We start from the raw sequence: 12,471 nt of genomic DNA on the forward strand, positions 1-12,471 counted from the left end.
GTGCGTGCGTGCGTGCGTGTGTGTGTGTGTGTGACAACCAAAAATTTGCATGCTACTATACTTGTAGGGACCAACAGTCACTTTTGCAGATAAAAATGTGGTTTTAGGCGTGGTGTGACAGTTAGGTTCAGGGTAAGGGTCTAGGGACAGTATCATGTCAATGTCCTAACTAATTAGTAAAAACAAAGGTGTGTGTGTGTAACTGTCTCCTCGTTTCACCGTCAGCAGTTGGAATCATCATTGAAACAACAAATATAAAGGCATTTAAAAACAAAAGCAAAAGGCAGATAACACTTTTGTGGACAAAAAATATCAGACATAACTGTATGAAATGATCACGTCTGCAGCTACGCAGCGTTCACACTGATATTGAGCACCAGGCTTACCCGAGCCTCGTCCCATGGAACAAGAAAGAATTCCTACAACAGGCTGCACTACAACATTCATTCACACAGGGTGCAAGCTTCATATCGCACACAGGTTTCTGTTTTAAGGCTGATACTAGGCTGATTAATGTGAGGTGAGACTCCAAAATATGGAGTTATTGACAAAGATTGTAACCTTTGAAGCATTAGAATAACAGTTCAGCCACTAGTGTCTTACACACAGTTTCTTTTGAAATAGTAGTATTGCAGTACAGACTTGTCTTTGTGGAAAGTTGGTGATTAAATATCTGCCATTTATCCACATGATGTGACAGATTCTGAGTCACGCTGCTGTGGTTATTATCACTGTGATATTCTGGCCTTTGAGTGAAAAGATCAAGCTGTCTAACTGCACAAACACACAGAAACAGTACAACATGAGTACCTCTGTCAGTGCAGCTCTTTTGTCCAGGTGTACAGCAGTGCTGGGTGACTACGCTGTCTCTCCATCTCCATCAATCCTTTAGCATCCAAAGGGAAAAAAGAGAGAAAACAAAGACCAAGCAACTGTCAGGCAAATACAGAGTAAGGCCACAAAGATAAAAGATGGCAGTATAAAAAATGGGGGCGATGCTGTACTCTACCCATGAATGTATTTGCTCCTTTCTCTCCCGTTCTCTCATTCTGTGTGAGGCTCACTGTTCCTCAGGCTTTCTCTCTGTGTTACACACTGATGCCCCATCTGTCGCCGCCCCCTCTCATTCCCATCCCACCTCATACATTATTAATGAGTTTCTCACACACACACACACACACACACACACACACACACACACACACACACACACACACACACACACACACACACACACACACACACACAACACTTGTCTGTGCATGTAGTACAGCCGAGGAAGCCCCCTCAGTTAGTTCAGGCTTATCTGAATTTTCCTATAGAGATTGAAAATGTGACGTCATTCAGGGGTAAAACTGCAAAGGATTCTGGGAACTCGTGGCAAGAGGTACTTTCAATTGAAATCAGTTACACAGCGATAAAAAGAAACACAAAAATGGCAAGAAGCTGTTGTATTATTAACTGCAATAGCCGGTCGCATGACAGCCACGGGAAGCCGACGGGTAAAGAGATCGTTTTTATCGGATTACGTCGTTGAAGAGAAATTGTTCGAGCCATGTTTCCGAAGTAACAAAGAGGCGACTGGATTGCAGCCATTCAAAGACAAATATAACGTCCCAGAACACTCCAGCTCACAGGTTAGTCTGCTCCAAGCATTTCCACAAAGGTCAGTGTTTTGTAGTTAATACGTCATTTTCATAACATAATTGGTGATATAGGTTACAAGCAAGTCTGGCGCTGAACAGAAATTGTCGCGCTATGCTCCTTTGTTTATTGTGCATAAATAGTGAATTGTCCTGACACAATATTGCGTTTCGCTTCTGTTATTATGGTACATTGACAAAAACATATACTTTTATTCACAGGATAAAACAGTTGTTTTGTATCACTAATTGTCCAGTACGATTACAGCATACAGTATTATTGTCACTGCTACATTTCTGTGATGCTACCAGAAATTATTTCCACTACTAATTAATTACCGTTGAGCTCAAAGGTCCTATTAATAAACGGTTAACGAATGTGTATTTATGACGACGATTTGTGAGACTGGTAAACTTATGATAGGTACGATGGTCTTTCGTTCTACACGGTGCATTTCAAGGTCCTGTACCCATCCGGCGGTAAACTGTACCTGGGCTTGTTGCCGTGACCTGAAGTTACTAAACTTCATGAGTGTATGCACTCACTCCAAGAACCATATGATTATAAATCTGAGCGTGGTGAAAGTTGGGCAGCACGCTAACGTCTTTTGTCCACTCCGTGTGCTCGTAAGGGTCTGACCCTTTCACTCCTTGATTTTTTCCTCCTATCTTTGACTTTTCCTCAAGTCTGTCTTTGTACGGACCGGCATTGTTCTCCTTTGTTTTGTACATACCTTTTTGGGGGGCAAAGAAAAAACAAGAAGGTATTGGAACCGAAGAATGAACGTTTTGTGTTGCTGCAAATGCTTGCATTTGATGCGGTACTTGGATTGTTTTGCCACGAGTTCCCGGCATGCAATGCGCGAAAATCACGCGGTCTGTCAATCTCTATTGATGAAGCACAGCTGGAAGCGGGGCCGCTCTACACTGGGGGCAGGGGCCCCCGTAAATCAAACTTTTAGAAGTTGAGAAATAAATAACCATTACCCACAAACTGAATATGGACAGGATTTACTACAGTGGCTGAAAAATCCACTGGAAAAGGCACAAATGAGATGGTTTCACCTCTCGCTCACTCTGTTTGTGCGCAGGCTCACACAGCACTCGGCAGAGATCCCGCCCCCCAGCTCAACATCCAATCACTGTTGGTATGCAAATGAGCCGGTGTCAGGTTTCTCAGTAGGCAGGGCAGAGCAAACTGAAGCAGCAACTCTCTGTGGTCCAAATCACAGTGACTCGTGAGATGATTAACAAGTGAAAATCCATCTGCAGGCAGTGGGAGAGCAGTCCACTGTTGTGTTTCCCTCTGTGAGCCCGTAGGCTGCAGAGACACAAAGCCCCGCCCAGCTTTCAACAGTTTCCTCGTTTCATATTCTGATGTAATCACAGCGATTTCACTACAGCTAGTTCACCCCCAGCTTCCAGCAGCTCACAAAGGTCCAGCCCCCTGTCGTCGCACCGTGTTACATCATTTGGTGATCGCAGCCCATGAATCAGATCTTTATTGTCACTGTTAGCAGTTTGGCATCTCTCCATCGGCAGGATGTAAGTTTTTACATTCAGATTCTTTTAAGACGAGAGAAGAAGATGAACTAGACTTAAGAGGTACCTACACAGGGAATGTATGTAACACACCACAACATAATTATCTGCACAAATAAGATACGTACAAGTTATATCCATTGTAAACAGACGAGCTTAAAATAAGACAACTTACGGGAAAGTAACAGTAATCTAATTACTTTTTTTGCAATTGTAATCCCTTGCTTGTTACATGAAAAAAGTAATCAGGTTACAGAGATGTGTTCCTTGTAATGCGTTCCTGCCCCTCTCTGTTGTTTTATTTTTCAGTTGCACCCCTGAGGGAATCGATTCTAGCTTGGATAACGTGATATCGAATTATATTCGATTAATATCAATTAATTTTGCCCGAAACGCCAGAATCTCAGGATAAACCTCACAAAATTTCAACAACCACCAAACGGCTAAAACAGTAAATGAGAGCAGGAACACGGATTCTGCACAGAGACTCAGTGACATGTGGCTTTCTCACCGACGGCACGGTCACGGTCGGGGCTGAAAGCGACAGCTCGCTGATGCTGATGCGTCGGCGGCTCCACGCTTAGTGTTTACGTCCTTTGGGCGCTGATTCTGAAGCTGCAGGTTTGATCTCTCTCCAAACAATATTGACTGAACCAGCAGCAAAAGAAGATCCAAACTATGCTTCACGTAAACATCGTCATGAATTCCCTCTTAGCTTTGCTGTTTTGCTTCCACCTTCTCTCTCTCTGTACTTCAAGAACAGTTTCCCAAATCAAATTTAAACACTTTAAAATTATGCAAAATTGCAAAACGCTCAGCTGTGTCTGTAATCAAACCTCTGCCACTTTGCTCTGCTTCACATGAGCAGCATCAGGTAACGTTCAAGTGTTGATTAATGGTTTTCTTTCGTTTTTGATGTACTGCAGAATATTTTTATAAAATCCAGACCAGGAAAATCACCTTCATGTTTTTCTGTTTTATCCTCAGTCAGTTTGACACAAAGGCCTCTGCTGTGATGCTCACAGCTTTGATAAAGTCTCACAAGTGTCAGCTTTCTTTTTATAGATACAAAAATATGGAAATGTGCTGATACGTGATCAAAATTATAATATTTCTGACTCAGGCAAAATTTCCCCGATTCAAATCGATTCAAATCGAATCAAATCGAACGATACCCAGCCCTAGTCACGAGCCTTGTGTGCCTCGGGGTGGGACACCCAACATGGCCAGGTCTTAAGGTGTAATCCAATTACATGACAAAACAGTTCTCCAGAGCAGCAGCATTTAGAAAGTCGGCAAGTGTTTGTGAGTATTTATTCACTTTAAATATAGTTAACATTATAGTTAGCAAATATCCACAACTCCAGCTAATGTTGAAGCAAAACAAGAAAACCACTGAATCTAATATGTGAGCTTGGAACATGAGAAGAAGAACGCTGTGAAGTGGTGCTGCAGCTAATGATGAGAGACCACAGAGGAGGAGGAGGAGGGATGGGGCTGGACAAAAGAGAAGAAGACCCCAAACCCCCCACCCTCCAACAGAGTTTAAACTGACCTGAGGGCTGTGTGTGTGTGTGTGTGTGTGTGTGTGTGTCGTGTGTGTGTGTGTGTGTGTGTGTGTGTGTGTGTGTGTGTTTGGCCTCCTGACCTCAGCCTCTATTTTCAGCCCTCGCCTGTCTGCTGCCACACCCCCAGAAAAATCAATGGGCTCCCATCCAAACGGCTGCTGGCTGTGACATGACCCTCGCATATCATTAAACAGATGCCCTGAGAGCAGCGGAGCATCCTTTCCCCCATCGCTGCTTCTTAAGCAGCCAACCAGCCTCGAGCTTTTTCTGATGCTTTTAGCAAAAACATCCAATCACAGATTCTTAGCTCCTGTGCTGAGAAAACCAGACCTGATGGTGCCTGAGGAGCTGAACACAACCAGACTCCGGTCACTCTGTGCCACGGTGAGGGGAGTGCACACACACCTAACTGTGTCCTGTCAGGACAGACCTCACCCTGGGCACAGAGAGAGTACACACACATACACTCTGACTCATTACAAACTGCTGGTTGGAGGGTTGCAAATTAAAAAAACACTTGTTAAATGAATCTTATGTTTGTGCATCTATGCTTGTCCTCTCCCTGTATACACCAGGGAAGCTGAAACTGGAAGCTCCTATCAACACATACTCTCTCAGCATGTCAGCAGATCCAGTATGTGAGCCTGTATCAATAAAATGGGCTGTGACCCCCCTGTAACAGGAAGTGTACCTCAGAGAGAGTCAACAGCAAGCAGAAGCATGTTTGATAACCAACACTCCCCGTCAAGGACTCGGACTCCTAACAGACACTGGAGGACTCCTGGTAATGTGGCCAAGGCTAAATCCAGAATACACAGCAGCGTATTAGAGCAGTCATCACCTCCAGGACCCAGCTGGGCCCAGCAAAGTCCAACATATGAATAAAAGTCCAGTACGTTTCTGCTTGTGCATGTTTGTGGTTCAGAATCATAAAAAGCTTCAAGCACACTCAGGCCTGTGAGGCTCATTCAGACCCTGAGCCGTGGCTCTGTGCTACTATATTAACTGCCATGATGCATTGAGTTTTTCCTTTCCAGTCACCTTTCTCACTCACTATGTGTTAACAGACCTCTTTGCATTGAATCATATCTGTTATTAACCTCTGCCTCTCTTCCACAGCATGTCTTTATCCTGTCTTCCTTCTCTCACCCCAACCAATCACAGCAGATGGCCCCGCCCCTCCCTGAGCCTGGTTCTGCTGGAGGTTTCTTCCTGTTAAAAGGGAGTTTTTCCTTCCCACTGTCGCCAAAGTGCTTGCTCATAGGGGGTCATATGATTGTTGGGTTTTTCTCTGTATCTATGAAGCGCCTTGAGGCGACTTTTGTTGTGATTTGGCGCTATACAGTGGGGCAAAAAAGTATTTAGTCAGCCACCGATTGTGCAAGTTCCCCCACCTAAAATGATGACAGAGGTCAGTAATTTGCACCAGAGGTACACTTCAACTGTGAGAGACAGAATGTGAAAAAAAAAATCCATGAATCCACATGGTAGGATTTGTAAAGAATTTATTCGTAAATCAGGGTGGAAAATAAGTATTTGGTCAATAACAAAAATACAACTCAATACTTTGTAACATAACCTTTGTTGGCAATAACAGAGGTCAAACGTTTACTATAGGTCTTTACCAGGTTTGCACACACAGTAGCTGGTATTTTGGCCCATTCCTCCATGCAGATCTTCTCGAGAGCAGTGATGTTTTGGGGCTGTCGCCGAGCAACACGGACTTTCAACTCCCGCCACAGATTTTCTATGGGGTTGAGGTCTGGAGACTGGCTAGGCCACTCCAGGACTTTCAAATGCTTCTTACGGAGCCACTCCTTTGTTGCCCGGGCGGTGTGTTTTGGATCATTGTCATGTTGGAAGACCCAGCCTCGTTTCATCTTCAAAGTTCTCACTGATGGAAGGAGGTTTTGGCTCAAAATCTCACGATACATGGCCCCATTCATTCTGTCCTTAACACGGATCAGTCGTCCTGTCCCCTTGGCAGAAAAACAGCCCCATAGCATGATGTTTCCACCCCCATGCTTCACAGTAGGTATGGTGTTCTTGGGATGCAACTCAGTATTCTTCTTCCTCCAAACACGACGAGTTGAGTTTATACCAAAAAGTTCTACTTTGGTTTCATCTGACCACATGACATTCTCCCAATCCTCTGCTGTATCATCCATGTGCTCTCTGGCAAACTTCAGACGGGCCTGGACATGCACTGGCTTCAGCAGCGGAACACGTCTGGCACTGCGGGATTTGATTCCCTGCCGTTGTAGTGTGTTACTGATGGTGACCTTTGTTACTTTGGTCCCAGCTCTCTGCAGGTCATTCACCAGGTCCCCCCGTGTGGTTCTGGGATCTTTGCTCACCGTTCTCATGATCATTTTGACCCCACGGGATGAGATCTTGCGTGGAGCCCCAGATCGAGGGAGATTATCAGTGGTCTTGTATGTCTTCCATTTTCTGATGATTGCTCCCACAGTTGATTTTTTCACACCAAGCTGCTTGCCTATTGTAGATTCACTCTTCCCAGTCTGGTGCAGGTCTACAATACTTTTCCTGGTGTCCTTCGAAAGCTCTTTGGTCTTGGCCATGGCGGAGTTTGGAGTCTGACTGTTTGAGGCTGTGGACAGGTGTCTTTTATACAGATGATGAGTTCAAACAGGTGCCATTCATACAGGTAACGAGTGGGGGACAGAAAAGCTTCTTACAGAAGACGTTACAGGTCTGTGAGAGCCAGAGATTTTCCTTGTTTGAGGTGACCAAATACTTATTTTCCACCCTGATTTACGAATAAATTCTTTACAAATCCTACCATGTGGATTCATGGATTTTTTTTTCACATTCTGTCTCTCACAGTTGAAGTGTACCTCTGGTGCAAATTACTGACCTCTGTCATCATTTTAAGTGGGGGAACTTGCACAATCGGTGGCTGACTAAATACTTTTTTGCCCCACTGTATATATAAAATTGAATTGAATTGAACATGCACACGCCCTCGGGGCACACTCTGTTGTATTGTTTTTTCCTGATTGTGATTGGCCTGTTGAACCTGCAGCCCGACCATGGTAGTAGACTGGCTCACCCACCTTTTGCTCTTTCTCAGAAATCCTGTGTCCACATCTACTCCCCAGTTACTTGGCTGAAGTTTGCTCGTTGTTCCTCGGGGAACTCTCCTGTTCTACACTATGGTCGAGTTAGAACTCACCCAGGATTTTTGTTTTGCAGTCACAGTGAGTCTTTGTGGAAACCTGTTACTCAGCTGCCTGCCCACTCTCCAACCTGCCTCTTTTGTCTTCACTGGATCCCCCTCATCCTCAGCCTCTCAGCTGACTGCAGGTTTCAATCTTATAAACAGCACATTTGCATAATGACTGAAACCAGCCCACTGAAGGAACGATGGGCTGGGAGTCTCAATCAGCTGAGACTGAGGAAGTCACCTGATGATGACGAAACCTTTCTCCCACAAAACGCTACGTCCAGATGAACAGGATCAACTTTTGGAGGTTCTGTGAGATTAGTGGCTCCAGTGTGCCGCTTTGCTTTGATCTCTTCCACAGCACGTCTTTCAATGAAGACCCAGCCCTGCTGAGAGGGATCTATGTGAAGATAGCATTCCTCCACCTTCTGCCATCAGTTCCCAGACATTTCTTTGTTAAAAGGAGTCTACACAGTGGTAAACATGGCTGTGTCCCAACTTCCCAATATTTGTCTCAGTTTAAACATTACTATTTTTCTGTGTTCTGTGAATAACAGATAAGAGTCATTGCATTCTGTTTTAGTAACATCAGGCCTCTTCAATGAGCTCTTTTCTTCATATAATAACCAGATACAAGTGTGTCCTGCTGAAATGAATTACACTGAAATGGTTAATGTGTCTCTTCTAGCATTGCAGCACAGGAATTATCAATACAATCCAATTTTATTTTGATCACAGCAGTAGTCACCTCGAGGTGTTTTATATTAAAAGTCAAAGACAAACCCCAACAATAAAACGAGCCTCATGAGCAACAGAGGTCAGGAAACAACATAACAAAGGTAAACAAAGTAATGTTTTCAATGTTTAAACAACGCAGAGACATTTTCATCTGAAAGAAAACAGCAGACAGCTCACCTACACATACAGCAAGGGTGTGCTGGGAACGCGGCCCAGGTCCGTGAGAGCTTCAGCTCTCACCTCCGGCAGCGCTTCGACTGCATTCCAAGGGAGACTGGGGTCATTGAGTCCAAATGGACCAGCGCCTCCATTGCTGAGGCTGCTGCACTGAGCTATGGCCGCAAGGTGGTTGGTTCCTGTTGTGGTGGTATTGCTTGAACCAGCTGGTGGGTACCAGAGTTGAAGGGAGCCATCAGGCCGATGAGTGAGTCCTATCAGACTTGGTTAGCCTGTGGGACTTCTGAGATGTGGGAGAAGTTGATTTAGGCCGTGGAAAAAGACTTTCAGACTGCCTCAAAGTGAGTCTGGCAACCCATCAGGTGACTCAGGAGGGGAGAGGAGTGCTCTGTCATTGTCCACTGCAGGTGTAGTGTTGCTGACTAACTGAGGATACTGTCGGGTGATGGAAGTACATGATGACCGCCTTATTGTCACTGACACGCCTTCCATAGAGGAAGCAGAGTCTAGGGAGAACTAGGGACAAGGGGGGTGACTCATGCATTACCTGAGGCCGGGGTCACCAAGTAGCTAAGCAGGGCCCCTGGGGTGGATGGGGTTTGAGTTCCTGAAGGCTCTGGGCTGTCTGGGGCTCTGGCAGGCCTGCTGTTTGGCTGGTATGGGAGGATCGGCAGCTGATGCAGGTCAGCTGTGTCCTCCAGGCTATAAAAGCTGGCACAGGTGAACCGCTCTGTCTCTTCCACTCTACCTGATATCAGCCTACTGGTGATCTTTACATCTTGGTTCGGCTATGTTTATTTTAAATGTAAAAATATTATGTTATATACAAGAAAATTAATTTATATATTAAAACAAACTTAAATATAAAATATTTAATGTTTGTACATTATTTTAAATTAAATATACAAATCATTTTATACTTAAGTAAACTTCTTGTGTGAACTCCCTTCTGGTCACCTACTTTGAGGCAGTTTGTGACAGTGCACTCCAACTACAGAGGCGCCACCCTTCTCCGTCTATGCCAGGATGCTGGAAAGCAGCGTCTGTGTGCAAGGCTACACAGAGCCTGGCCTTTCTTATCAGTCGAGACAGGACACCAAGAAAGAATTTAACATTTTGAGTAGTCGGACAAGAGGACAGCTTTCTGCATCCGTCTTACAGCAGCAGCATTTCTACATGTTGTTCATGTTTTCTTTCTTTACCTGTGATTCAGTAAAAGGACCAGATGTTACAGTCCCTGATAATGCATTGCTTTAAATGGAGAGACTCTTTAGGGACGGCTGTTATGAGGAAAGCCCAGAAACGTTACCAGCAGCACACATCGTTGTGTGCCTCAACTTTCGTTCTTTTACCCGGGCTGATCTGCCGTTTTTCTTGGTTAGGTTTGGGGATTAGAGATCTGATCTAAATGATTAAAATTTGGGCCACATCGTCAGTAGTGGACCTTGGATTCATCGGGTGTTTCGGCCATTATTACTAGACACCGTGATCCAAGGAGGCCCTACCAGGGTTGATCAGGCCCTGGAGTCACTGGTTTATGTTAAATTGTTCTTTCTCCTGTTTAGTTTTCTACAGTTTATTCTATCTGTTCACTGTAACTGAGAAATGCTTCCCTCTTTGTTCCCCTAATTTCCTTCGGCATTAATTCTGATTTCTGATCAACATTTGTGGAGCCTCAGACTTAAAGGTAAACTAGTTCTAAGCTCTGAGTGATTTATGACACACAACCCATCTAGCATACAATATTAACAACAGCTTTATTATATTTGTCTGTAGCCAAGTAATAATGTTTGGTTTGGAATTTCATCCTGTGTGCCAAGTCCTGCATCTGGGTCCGTTCTCTGCTTGCCACACGACTCTTTCATTGCTTTAACATGTTTAGTTTTTTTGTATTCTTGTGCGTTTTCAGTAGATCCCAGCAGCAGCAAACAGAAAAGGTGACAAATATGAGTGTTGGCAGTTAACAGAAAGTCATGATAGTCCAGAGAAAGGAAAGGTGAGGGGGCAGGGGGCGTACACAGCAGCCCAGACAAAGTGACAGCAGGCCATGGCATCAGTGCTGTTTGTCTTAAACACGTCTTCACTGATTGTCAAGTCAAATAAAGGCTGCCACGCAGCAACCCTATTGTTAACACTCCAATGCTCCTCACCACCTCCTTAAGAAAAGCAGAGGCTGCCCCCTCCCTCTTAAACACACACACTTCAGTGCCAAACGTCTTTGTCTCCAGCAACAGGAGGTGCAGTCGTTTTGTTTTTCTCAGTTAATGGGTTGGTGGGGCTAGGAGGGCCAAGCAGAGGCATGGATTACTCATTCAGCCTTTAAGCCTTTGCCCCACTTGCCTCTTTATACACACAGACGTGCACAGAGGTGCACTGATTCTGGTGCTGGTTAGCTTCCACTCACACATGTGAAGAAGCCACGTTTGTGTACAGTATGAGTACAACAACGTTTAAAATGTCTTCATCATGTTCAAACACACAGCCATATGAGGTCCAGTCGTTTGAGACAATAGTTTCTGGTAGCAGCTGGTCAGCAGTAGCCTTAGGAGTCTCTCTCACTCACACACACACACACACACACACACACACACACACACACACACATGTACGACGTTCCTGCATGTCTAATGACATGCTGAGACAACGCAAACACAGGGAAAACGACCTGACTGACCATCTGCAGCTCAGAGGCCATGTTAAGCATCTGTGTCTTACACAGGTTTACACATGAATGTGCAAAGGTACATATGGATTTGTCTCGGCTTGAGTTGTATTTCTGCAGATTTGTCTGTCCTTTAGTACCACTTTAATTTCTTCAAACGACCAAAACGTTAACCACAATTTAAACACAAGGTGCTTGATAACATGTGCCTACTGCATGGGTACGCTCAGATTCCACGCATGCAGCTGCATTATTGTATAAAAAAAAAATCAAGCATATCACAAGTTCATTCTTTGTTTGTGCTGTTCTTGAACACATGGAAATTCTCCTTGTATTTGTGTTGTACAACTCTGAAAAAGTATCTGCGTTTTTATGTTATTTGCATATTTATCACACGTACATGTTTGTTGTTCCTTACAGCCCTCTGACAGTGGACTCATCTCTGGGCTCGTCCTGCTGGGCCTCAGTGCAGCGTTCCATACTGTCCACCATAATATCCTGTTACACGTGTCATATAAATGGTATATGTAGTGTTTCCAAACTGTTAAAATGTGTATTGTTTGCTGATGACACCACTCTGTACTGCTCAGGTAAAAACCTAGAACAGCTTCTGACTGCAGCGGAAAAGGAGTTAAATATATTAAAAAACTGGTTTGATGTAAATAAGTTATCGTTAAATATAAAGAAAACAAAATTGATTATTTTTGGCACTAGACAAATGAAAAATGTATCTAAAATCAGGGTTAATGGAATTGAAACTGAAAGAGTGAATGAAAATAAATTTCTTGGAGTGATAATTGATGATAAGCTGAGCTGGAAGTCTCATATAAACCATGTGAAAACAAAAATGTCAAAACCATTGCTATTCTCTATAAAACAAAGCATGTCCTGAACAAAAAATCTTTATACACACTTTATTGTACTCTGTTGCTTCCATATATGACTTACTGTCTG

The 12,471-nt window shown here is 44.0% G+C and overlaps 1 protein-coding gene across 1 annotated transcript in view; it reads right to left on the reverse strand.

Annotated features, from left to right (window-relative positions):
* The window catches only part of nfasca (neurofascin homolog (chicken) a), a gene marked incomplete in the record, with an annotated part of 161,436 nt that overhangs the window by 130,247 nt on the left and 18,718 nt on the right, over positions 1 to 12,471 (reverse strand). Inside the window, 1 exon segment of the mRNA XM_042227643.1 lies at positions 811 to 886.

This window comes from Haplochromis burtoni, unplaced genomic scaffold (genome assembly GCF_018398535.1).
Source record: "Haplochromis burtoni strain Fernald_Lab_line unplaced genomic scaffold, NCSU_Asbu1 Contig_273, whole genome shotgun sequence".
Classification (NCBI taxonomy): domain Eukaryota; kingdom Metazoa; phylum Chordata; class Actinopteri; order Cichliformes; family Cichlidae; genus Haplochromis; species Haplochromis burtoni.